Source organism: Gossypium raimondii, chromosome 2 (assembly GCF_025698545.1).
Source record: "Gossypium raimondii isolate GPD5lz chromosome 2, ASM2569854v1, whole genome shotgun sequence".
Taxonomy (NCBI): Eukaryota; Viridiplantae; Streptophyta; class Magnoliopsida; order Malvales; family Malvaceae; genus Gossypium; species Gossypium raimondii.
This window is the reverse complement of record NC_068566.1, coordinates 28,725,670-28,737,986: the sequence shown is the minus strand read 5'-3', so window position 1 is coordinate 28,737,986 and position 12,317 is coordinate 28,725,670. Positions and strand designations below refer to the sequence as shown.

The following is a 12,317-nucleotide window of genomic DNA, read 5'->3' as shown; positions in this document are numbered from 1 at the left end:
TTACTGTAATATTGATACTTGCGCCTTTGCCGCATTATCGTCATCGCGCCTTTGTTGCGTTCTCGATCTTGGCGACTTTGTTTGCGATATTGGTGTGTTGGCTCGGTGGGTCAATTTTATCCCCACATGGTGTGTTGGTGGTATGAAGTGGTTGTCGGTTGGATTGGGATGGGTTGCATTACTGCATTTGTACTGATTACTGTTTTGGGATAAGGCCCACACTGTTACTGTATTGGGCTAAGGCCTACACTCTGATACTGTATTGGGCTATGGCCCACACACTGCTACTGTATAGGGCTTAGGCCCAGACTGATTCTGCATGTTGCATGCTGATTGGTTGGTAGAGGGTTACACACTGAGTTTTCGTAAACTCACCCGCTTATCTAACTATGCAGGTAATCCTCAGCCATAGGCGGTTCGGTGCAGCAAGGGACTCAAAGGTGGACACACAATCACTGCTGTTCACTTTATCTTTTATTTTAATTAATAAGTTGGGTTTTGTTTTTGTAATAAGGCCTTTTATTTGGTTTTAAATTTTAATTGGGTTTTTACTTTCATATTTTATACTGTTAGTTATTTGAAAATGGATGTTCAAAATGATTACTGTTTTCAAAGACACGAGCTTTAAACATTAGATATTAAAAAGAGGTTTCCAAAAATAAGAAACATGTTTGTCAACAAGCCAAATTTTTGAGAGACACTTCGATGTGACACACCAGATACGACCATTATGTCTAGGCCGGGTTTGGGGTGCTACAAATGATTATTCCAACTAAACCAAATTATCATGGACTGTTCGAGACATCCAAAAAATTTGACTAAACCGAACCAAACTCACAACTTCTAGGAAATCTTGGAAGAGATTAGCTAGTGGACCAGATGGTATTGGTGCAAGTTGTTTTCTAGTGATAATCACAAACTCCCAATGGCTACTATGGATTCCCTCGATCCCGTGGCACTATAGATTATTGTTAAGGTTTCTTATATATCAGCTACTATTGCATGTAATGTTCCTATATTGAAAAAGGCTACTAGTTAACCTTGTCGATCATTATGAAGTTCTTATTTTGGAACTATTATGGGCTTGAGAACCCATGAGCAATTTGATGCCTTTGGATCTTGTAAAGACAAAGTTATTAAAGATTTGTTTCTTAGGAAGACGAAATTTAATGCTTGCTGAATGGAACATAGTCGAATTAAATGTAGTATACAACATTGTTTTGTAGTTGAAGCGGGAGGATCTTAGGGTGGTTTAGCAATATTGTGGAAAAATTTATAAATATTTAGTTTAAAAATAAATATTCAATTAACCTCAAAATAATGTTCACTATTCCCTCAAGAACCACAAGTGTAGGATATCATTATCAAGTAATACTTACAACAAAATAAATCCACTAAGAAATATTCAGATGGTCAAACTCATAAGAAAATGTTACGGATAATTTAGACTAAATTACTTGAGTCACTAATTAACTAAGCTACTAATATAAAAGAGAATGGAAAAATAAATAAAGTAAATATCAATAATAAATAAAAGAAATAATCTAGCTAGATTAGAAAGGTAAAGTGAAGAACTCTTTCAACCTACTTTCCCTTTAGAGTTTCTATTAACTTGTCACCTAGAGTTAATGCAGTACAGAAATCAAAGAATTAAACAACAACTTTATTCCTAAATCCAATTTTAATCCTATTTTGATTACCATGGCATTAACCTATGAATCTTCCAACCACATTAACAATTTAACTCATTGCAAATTGGCAAACAACACAAAAGGCATGAAAATAAAGCGTCACAACAAGAGAATTAAATAAAATTAAGAAAACTTAATAATAAACAATCTCTAAAAGATTTTTTGCAATTTATAACAAAATTGAGAGTTGAATGTAGAAAATGTTGATGTGTGGGTGTAATGACTTGAAAGTCAGTGATATAGAAAAGTGTGGTTTCGAAACCCTATTTCTGTAAACCAGACTCAAAAGTATCTCCACTAAATATTTACGAAGTTATAGTTTAAGTGAATTGAGTTTCGTTTAGGTAATTTTTATTGAATCAGAGCTTAATTAATGTATAGGGACTAAATCATGTAAGTGATAAAAGTGTTAATTATTAAGGATTTTAATTAGAACTTAATAAAGGGGACTTATAGAGTACTTAAACTAATGGTTTAATGAAAGTGGAAGGAAATGAATGAAATTATAAAAGAAAATGTAATATGTTATGAATGCTATTAAGTGAATGTTCATTATAATCAACTTTTCACCTTTCATCTTCTTGTAACCCATTTCCTATTTATGTATTAGAAAATGAGGATTCTAATCTCCTATATATATAGGAGTATACTACTTGTAATGTGAATAAAAAAAGAGAAATGCAATAGAAATCCCTTTATTCTTATCTATAATTCTTGTGTTCTTTGTATTATTTTATAACACGTTATTAGCACGAGCTTGCTCGATAATATTCAATATTTTGTTGGAGAACAAGTAATCTAGATGTACGATGTCATTGCTGAAGCAACAATCCTAAGGTATGTGATTTTCTATGTGTGCTTGAAAGATTTTGAGATTTCCATATTCTTAATGAAAAAGAAGTTGAAAATTATGCTCATTTTTTTCATATTTAAGTATGAATTTATGTTTTTATATATTCTATGGTATGCTTGTTAATGATCTAAGACTTTGAATAAGATTGAAATATCAACAACTTGAATAGTTTTGCTTAAATATGTATATATTTCATAAAATATGTCATTGATATGATAACTATGTTGCCTATTAGATTATTTCTAATAGAGCCACACATGATATGTGAGTATCAACAATTTTGACTTTTCATATAGACAAAGCAATAATTTGACTTTTATGTGGGGATTAAAAGTAGAATATCTAATTGCGAAAGATTCTCTTGACTATTGAATTGCGTACTAATTTGAAATAATGATTTAACCATTAGAAAATGATAATACTCTCTAAAGCTTGTTATAATTGAAATATTTAATGTGCTCCTACAGCATCAATATTGTGAAAAAGTTTTAAAAAGTTTTTAAAATGATCTCTTGCCTTCTAGTGAAAAAGACTCCATTTTCAAGTGAATGTAAAAATACATAACAATTATGAAAAATCAAAATATAGAGATCGTGGTTGTCGTTGTAATTGAGGATGTGGTTGGAGACTTACTAATAATTGTTATCATGGTAGTTATAATAGTGATATTTCTAACCACTAGAAAATGGTGGCCAAAATATTCTAAAGTTATTGAAAATTCATGCTACCAATGTGGTATGAAACTTCATTGGTCATATACATGTTGTATGTTTAAGCATCTAGTAAAATTTTATCAAAACATGCATTAAAAAAAGGAAATAATGTTGAGATAAATTTTGTTATTCCAAAATAATGAAATGGAGGATAAGTTTTCAACAAAAGATGAAAATTTTTATTATGATGATAAAGCTGACCATGCATACATGATGAATAATATGTTCTTAGTTTGTGTCAAAATTTTGTTGGGATCCAAGCATTGAAATTTAATTGTTTAATAATCATTAGAATCAATGGCTACTTGCTATTTGCTTGGGGATGATCTCTTTCTCCTCATTAAAAAGGATGCTTATAATCACTACTTCTCATCCATGATAACCTGAGCCAATCTAATCAACTTATTTTGAAATTTGATTTGATTTATATTAAGAAGTTCAATTTATATAATTCTCTACTTGTAACACTATGAATATATGAAACTCTTTACGCTTTTAGTTATTGGGGTTTCTATGTGGAGATAAATATTTTATTTTTTATTGGTTTATTTTAATAGAATTTATTGATTTAATTTTAATTTTCATTAAAATATATGATTATTATTGAAATGAGAGTAAAAGTACTTATTTGTCATGAATTTTGGGATATTCACCTGTCGGATAATTTCATGATTGAGATGTTTAAACCTTTAGTTGTAAAGTTACTCTAATCGATCTTATAATAGTTTGTATTTTATTTTGTTATGGTATATAAAACAATTTATCTAACCGCATGCTTCTTAAAGTGATTGATTAGTGACATGAACTTATTTTTTGTTATGTTTAACATATGTTTTATTTATACTTATTTTTTATATAAAAATATTTTTTCTTTTATACGAATAAATAAAGTTATTTTAAGATCTGAAATTTTATCATCCATGTTGAAAAAATTGCAAAATTTCATATTTTTTAAAAATAAAGTACACATTTACTAATGTTATATAATAAAATAATATTCTATTACATGCTTTTGAAGAGCTAATTAATATTGCATTAGATTGTAAAACTCTTGAAGATCTAATTTTGCACCTCCTTATGATGCAAAATTTTGTAAAACATAATATTATTTTTTGATCAAGAAGATATATGTTGAATGTAACCTTTATGTGTTTTACATTAAAACCAATGATAGAAATGACATGAGATACTCGTGTTTTTGTATGATAAATATTCTTCAAGGAATACATTACACATATATGATTGACATATGAGATAGTAAAAGAAGTTAATAGTGTTGGTATGATCGGTTAGATCATCCCAAGTCAATGATGATGCAAAACAATTTGATGAAAATTTATATGATTTTATTGAAGAATTAGAAGTTGTATTTTAATAATTGCCATCAATACTAATTATTTTGACAAGATATTGAACTAACACCGGCTAAAGTTAGAGGTTGGTTGCATTTTTGGATGATAACCAAATAATATATGAGCTCATGTATCACATGTGTGCAATCCGAAGTTTGCGATATTATTTCTTGAAATAATTTAATTGTGCACAATCTCTATAGTATGCAATTTGTGCTAACAACACTGGTGCACTATATCCAAGGCATAAATTTTGATAAAACCCCAGAAGAGGTTCAAGTACTTAAAATTATTAATATAATGAAATATCTTAATTTGTTATGTCATAACTAAATATAATGGAGCTGACAAAAGGAAATTGTTGTTGAAAACGATAATATATATAAAACACTTGAATATTATGGAAAAGTAAGGATCTTGAATGAAAATATATTTGAAAGTATTGATATGGGAACAACTCATCAAAATAAAGAGACACTTCTATTATAACTTATGAAATGTATCTCGGGCTTCAAGTCCAAACACCCGGAAGGTGTAAAGTCAAGAGGAGTACATGTTAGCATAATAACGAAAAAAATACAAGTCATAATATATAGAATTGACTTGTAAGAAGAGCGTTCACAAGACACTTAGGTTTTTTTTATGATGAAAAATGATTAATTTGTGGTGAATGTAAAAGCCAAATAAAGTTATATCTATACGTCTAGTCACTACATCAAAACAGGCTTTTAGCGGCGTTTGGATAAAAAACGGCACTAAAAATCAAGCATTAGCGGCGCTTTTATAAAAACGCCGCTAAAGGTCGAGCATTAGCGGCGCTTTTTGGAAAACGCCGCTAAAAATAAGCATTAGCGGCATTTTTTGAAAAGCGCCGCAAAAAGCCTAAGCCGAACGACATCGTTTTCTGAGTTTTTGGGGCCTTTAGCGGCGTTTTTGAAAAAGCGCTGCTAATGCTCGGGCCTTTAGCGAATTTTTGAAAAAGTGCAGCTAATGCTCTGGCCTTTAGCGGCGTTTTTGAAGAAGCGCTGCTAATGCTCGGGCCTTTAGCGGCATTTTTGGAAAAGCGCCGCTAATGCTCGGGCCTTTAGCGGCGTTTTTTGAAAAGCGCCGCTAATGCTCCGGCCTTTAGCGGCGTTTTTGAAAAGCGCCGCTAATGCTCCGGCCTTTAGCGGCGTTCTTGAAAAGCGCCACTAATGCTCTGGCCTTTAGCGGCGTTTTTGAAAAAGCACTACTAATAATAATAAAATTTCAATTATCTCATTCTTTGATATATTCTCAAGTAATGTGTCAATTATATTTTTTTACTATAAGTTGAAAAAATTGATATTTCGTTGCATTTATTATATATTGGTCAAATTTACATTTAAATGATAACAAATAATATTGTTTAATACAAAATGTTTTATTAAAGAGAAGTCCTACCTCCTAACTATTTATTATTATTTTTCAATCACGTTTATTTAAACTACTTTACTAGAAAAGTATATTAAATTATGAGTAAAATAAAATATCATAAAACTTAAATATCTTATATTTGCAATCATTAATCGAATTACGTTGGGTACTTCGTTAGGGTGGGTGAGTGGTGAGTGGCAAATGTAAAATGGAGAAATTAAAATACTATTATTTAAAATAATTTTAAAATTTTTGGGTACATAATTGATTGATTTTTAATTTATATATTAAATAATTTCAAATATAATTGTAAAAGATACGATAGTATTAATTTTAAAATATTTAATTTAATTATCATTATAGTTTAGGGTTTAATATATATGGTTTAGAGTATATATATGATTAATTTAGGATTTAGGGTCAGTTTAAAAGTTACAATTTTAAGGTTTATAGATTATGGAATTAGGGATTATGGATTAGGGATTCTGATTTAAGGGTTGTGATTTAAGGTTTATGGGTTAGGGGCTAGGGGTTAGGGGCCGGTTAGGGGTTAGAGGTTAAGATCAGTTAGGGATTTAAGGTTTATGGATTTAGGGGTTAGGGGTTAGGTTTAGATTAATTAGTGTGTTTTAATTTATATATTAAATAATGTTTAGGGGTTAGGGATTAAGGGTTAGGTTAGGGTTTAGGGATTAGAGATTTAGGGTTGGGTTAGGGTTTAAGATTTAGATTAATTAGTGTTTTTTATTTTATATATTAAATAAGGTTTAGGGGTACTTAGTGGTTAGGGGTTTGGGGTTAAGAGTTAGTGATTAGGGTTTAGAGATTCGGGGTCGGGTTAGGGTTTAAGGTTTAGATTAATTAGTATTTTTTAATTTATATACTAAATAAGTTCTTATATAATTGTAAAAGAGATAATAATAAATTGTAAAGATTATTAATTTAAAATTGATATGCAATATACAATAATTGAATATAAAAAATTATAAAATATACGAGCTTTGGCGGCGTTTTTGCTAAATATGTATTAGAATTTTTCAAAACGGTGTCGTTTCATTACAAGAATTTAATTTATTAGTGGCGTTTCTTCTGTAAAAGCCGAAAAAGGTAACATTAGCTGTGTTTATGACTAAAAAATATTTAATCTAAACCATTTGATATATTTATATATTAGATTTAAAAAAATTAATAAAAATGTAACAAATTGATACGGACGGTAACTATCTATTTTGGATATATAGGACCAAATTATAAAAATAAAAATAAAATACAAAAACTAAAATCATTCCACATCGAACATCTAGCATAATAGCTATATTTTAGTTAGAAAGAAATATCTCTAATAAAATGGAGATTAGATCGAAATGAATAATATAAAATCATGATTAACGTCTCAATCTTTAATAGAAATTTGATATGTCGAGATTAATTGCTTACATTGGATAATTCTAATTTAATAATTAATTACAGCAATTTAATCATTTTTCTTATTAAAATATAAGATATTTATTTTGAGAGTACTTGATTTTTTAAATTCAAGTTATAAAAAATAAATGTTTTATAAAATCACTTAACTAATAATTTTTAACAGACAAAATAAAAGATTTTTAGCAGAGTAAAATAGTGTCATTTTGTGCAAAATGAAATAATTTTTTACGGCATTTTTCATAAAAATACCGCAAAAGGTAAGCAATAGCGGCATTTTTATAAAAAACGCCACAAAAAATATTTTTACTTTAAAAAAATAGCGCAATTTTATAAATTTTCCCTCTGAAATCCCTCCCTAATTTCCCCCCTTGAAACCCCCAACTTTACAAACACACCGTCCTTTAAAACTTTTAACTCTATGCCCATTGCTATTTTTTCTTCCTCAACCCCAATTCTTAAGCGCTGTCTTTTAATTTCACTACGCCCCCTCTTCCTGATCCTGGTACCATCTTTTAATTTAAGAATAAGCCAAACCCATATTTCATTTTCTTAAGTTTCTGTTAACAACTGTTCATGCTAGTGTTTTCAGGAACTTTTTTATTTTTTTTTAGAGGGAAATGTAATTTGTAGGAAGCCAATTTGTTTTATCTATTTTCCCCCGTTTTATTGTTATTTTTAGTTGTTTTATGTTAATTTTCTTTCTTTTTATTTGGGTTTCAGTTGACATTTATTTTGATATTTCATTGTCGTTTAGAGTAAATGCAGAGTACAACTATCGATGAAATGGATTTCGCCATTTCCGTTTAATGGTGAAGTCGATGTTTGTCTTTTTTAAAGAATCATATGCTACAATTGTTCCTTTCCATGGGTTCTTAACTTAGAGGAAATGGGAAAAGGAAAGAAACTTGATATTTTGAAATTTCTGATTTTGGACAATTTGAAGTTTGAAAGAATTGGTTTTTATGCTCAAATAAGTGTTATAAGATATGTGGAAATCTTGCATGGCTGATCTGTTATTCTTCCACATTTACCAACCACTGGCTTTTGGTTTAAAACAACATTATTGCCTCAGAATTTCTGAATTAAGTATTTAAGTAAGCATTTCAAAAAGTTAATATAAGATGTTCTATAATCATCAATAATGTTAATATACTTTTTCTGTTTGTTTTTGCAATGTGTAAATAATCAAATAGTTCATTGCACTTACAGATAGCACTTTTCTTGCCTTTTGAAGTATCGTTGAAGAATGTGCCTGCTCCTTAGAACCATGTATGTCTGTCCAAGTACGGATTGTTTTGGTGATTATATTATGAAGGACTGATGTGCTAAAATTTACATGCAAAGTTATATGTATTTTATAGTTGAATTTACTTTGTGCTTATAGATTGTAGACTTCATCATATATACCTCTGCATTAACAGATTGGAGTAGTGTATTTTATTCTGTCATATATACCTCTATCCCTACTATTGTTATTGGCATTCTTGACAAGGATTTAAGTCATAAAACACTCCTAGAGTATCCTAAACTTTATGGCGTGGGGCATAGACATGAGGCGTATAATTTGCAACTCTTTTGGATCACAATGATTGACACACTATGGCAAAGCCTTGTTCTGTTCTATATACCTCTATTCACATATAATGAGAGCACAATCGATATATAAAGCATGGGCAGTTTGTGGACTATAGCAGTTGTTATTCTTGTTAATATACACTTGGCAATGGGCATTCGGCGCTGGGTATTCATTACTCATGCTGCAGTGTGGGGATCAATAATTATCACATATGCTTGTATGGTAGTATTGGATTCTATACCTGTCTTCCCAAATTACTAGTTAGTTTCACCTCAGAATATGTTTTCTTGATCTTTAGTTATAGACTTTTATTGGATTGATTTTATATTCTTCTTATATTTGGCAGGACAATCTACCATCTGGTGAAGTCACCCACCTATTGGCTCACCATTCAGCATGTACTGACCTCCGGCAAATTCTTCAAATTGGCGATTTAAATTTTCAAATTTAACTTATTGTAAGGATTTTTTTCTCATAATTTATGGTGAAATTTTACGGGGAAAGAAAAAGGAAGGAAATGCTGCGAGATATGTGACGAGGTCACAAGCTATTAAAATCCTTCAAGTTAGCCTTTCGGATTTCAGGTTCATCTCTTCTTTCTCACTTTTATTAATTTTTATTATTATTTAAGCTATTCAAATGCAATTAGTGTATGGCAAATGCAAGAACTAAATCTACTTATTGTTTCCATGTTCCTATTCTTGTTTGCAGCAAATATGCCATAGAGATTTGAAATTAGAAAATACCTTTTTAGATGGAAGTCCTGCACCTCGTTTGAAAATTTGCGATTTCGGTTACTGTTTGGGAATAATTATATATAGTCCATCTTAAATGTCAGTTGCTTTATGATTTTCCAATCATTAAGTTGTTTGTTTTAACACTTGGTGTAGTCATCTCTGTTGCATTCAAGACCCAAATCAACAGTTGGAACTCTAGCATATATAGGACCAGAAGTTCTGGCGCGGCTAGAGTATGATGGAAAGGTATTATTTCAACTGTATAAAAAATAAAAGAAGAAGAAGAAGAAATATCTGTGTGAAATAAAAATACCTACCTGAGCATTCTATTGATCTGGTGTGCTATTTTTGCCTTTGAAGCCTAACATGTGATCACAAATATCTATTTTTGCATTCTATTCTTCCACTTGTTGGATTTTCTCATTTTTTATTCGATTTATTACTTTAAAAATATAAGAGATGTGATGAAATGCATTTTGTAGTTGTCCTTGTTTATGAAAGTTTGTAATGCCTTATACATGTTGGAAGGGATCAGGTTAATTCTCACATGCTTGTTATAGTCAAGTACCTTTTTCATTCTCTTCTTAATTTGACATCCATCTCTTAATATGTTAATAGAGAGAAATTTTAAGCATTAACCAGACAATTATTATATCATGCTTTTCTGCAATTTAAAGTTTTTCTTAGTGGTTTCGTTTTATTAGGTGATGATATATTAGAAACTTGTAGTAGCCAAAGCTAAAATTAGCAGACCTCATTTGGAAACTGATTCAGCCCATAAATGGTGATTGTAAATTGTGTGAAGTTCAAATTGTGTGAAATAATTGTCCTTTCGGATCTGCCAATTTTAATGTTCTATTTCTTTCTTTTGGCAGTGTTGACGATGTTCTTGTTTCTGAGTACACTCAGACATGCCAATTTCATGTTTAATGACTAACAGTCTTGTCACTGATGCTTAAAGAATGATATTTGGGAAGTAAATGAGAAAGGGCATGAGCATACCAACTTTTGAAATAACAGGTGTCTTTGTTTGTCTTTCTTAGCCTGTTCTTGCTCCCTGTGTGAATTGCTCTTGGCAATAGGGCATAGCTAATATGTTGACTCCCATACCCTCAATTTTGACTTGTGAATGGGATGCAATCACTGATAGGGCAATTTTTGGTGCATGTTCCATTACTTAGATGCAAAATATGCATCATCAAAGAAGATTACTTGATTTAAGGGTGTAACAAACAATTAAGTTGCCTTTGTTGCTTTTACATTCATTTATTTTGCAGATTGTTGCCTTTTAAGTTTTGTTTTGCAGGTGAGATGGTTCTGAAATCTGAGTGTTTGTTTACTTGATAGCTGTCCAGGCATTGATTTGCAGCCTGCTACAATTCCCCCTATTCTCCTTATTCTTTCTCTCTGTTCCTTTAATGTAAAGCATTTGCAAGTCAAAAATCGATTATTAGAACATCCAAGCTTTCATGAATGTATTTTCCAGATAAGCTTAGCAACTTTAGCTCCAAGAGAGCCACATTCATACCTAATTCTTGTAAAACTTGGGCCCTGGCGCGACTCTTTTTCTATGCTTAATTTATGGCTTCACTGGGAATTGAAACATGGAGTTTGTATTCATTATCTATCATATATCTTTCTCACGATATGTCCTGAATCTTATGTTGCAGAAAACAGCAGAGCAGGCCGCAAGACCAAACTAAGCAGCCTTAAGGAGTCATGCATTTTTTAATGATGCCATTTGTACCTTTGTTCCCATTTACTGCATTAAGCCCTACTAATGTGGATGGCATCAAGGTTTTTAATGAGATTTTATTTATATTTTTTCTTGTAATAACATTTCTCCATTTATTGTGGTCAGTCTTTACTTCATTTCATTGTAATGGATAGGTTTAACCAAAACTGGAGAGGTTAGTTTTGTCATTTTACAGGGCAGTCATTTGAATTTTACGAAGATTTTGATGTATTCATGTATTTCTATCATGTTAATTTTATTTAACATTAAACAAGTCATTAATTTTATATTTAGATTTAAAATTAAAATTTTAATAGAAAATTTAATTTAATTAAATTTTTTATCCTTAAAAGTATATAGTTTAAAGTTTAAATTTTAAAAATAAAACATAATATAATATTTATCATAGAAATAAATATCATTTAATTAAAATTTTTTTAAAAGTATGTTTTTAGCGACGTTTGTGAAAAAGTGTCACTAAAAGTCATTTATAACGGCATTTGTAATAGAAGCGCCGCTAAAGGTCATAGTTTTTAGCGGTGTTTGTGTTAAAAGCGCTGCTAAAGGTCATGATCTTTAGCGGCATTTTTGATAAAAGCGCCGCTAAAGACCACGATCTTTAGCGACGTTTGTAGTAGAAGCGCCGCTAAAGGCCGTGATCTTTAGCGGCGTTTGTGTAAAAGCGCCGCTAAAGGTCATGACTTTTAGCGGCGTTTTAGGTAAAAGCGCCGCTAAAGTCCATGATCTTTAGCGGTGTTTTTTCACATAAACGCAGCTAAAGTTAGCGACGCTGTCAATAGCGGCATTTTTTGCGGCGCTCTCACTAGCGCAAATACT

The 12,317-nt window shown here is 30.5% G+C and overlaps 1 long non-coding RNA gene across 4 annotated transcripts; it reads left to right on the top strand.

Moving 5' to 3' along the window:
* Window positions 1–7,787: 7,787 nt before the first annotated feature.
* Window positions 7,788–11,711, top strand: LOC128036091 (uncharacterized). 4 transcript variants are annotated; one of them, XR_008192959.1, is made up of 4 exons: window positions 7,788–7,934; window positions 8,642–9,592; window positions 9,899–9,991; window positions 10,621–11,711. It is a non-coding gene; the product is annotated as an uncharacterized LOC128036091 (long non-coding RNA). The 4 variants fall into 4 exon arrangements; XR_008192960.1 differs by having other exon boundaries at window positions 7,792–9,230; window positions 9,355–9,592; XR_008192958.1 differs by having other exon boundaries at window positions 7,792–9,268; window positions 9,355–9,592.
* Window positions 11,712–12,317: the final 606 nt, after the last annotated feature.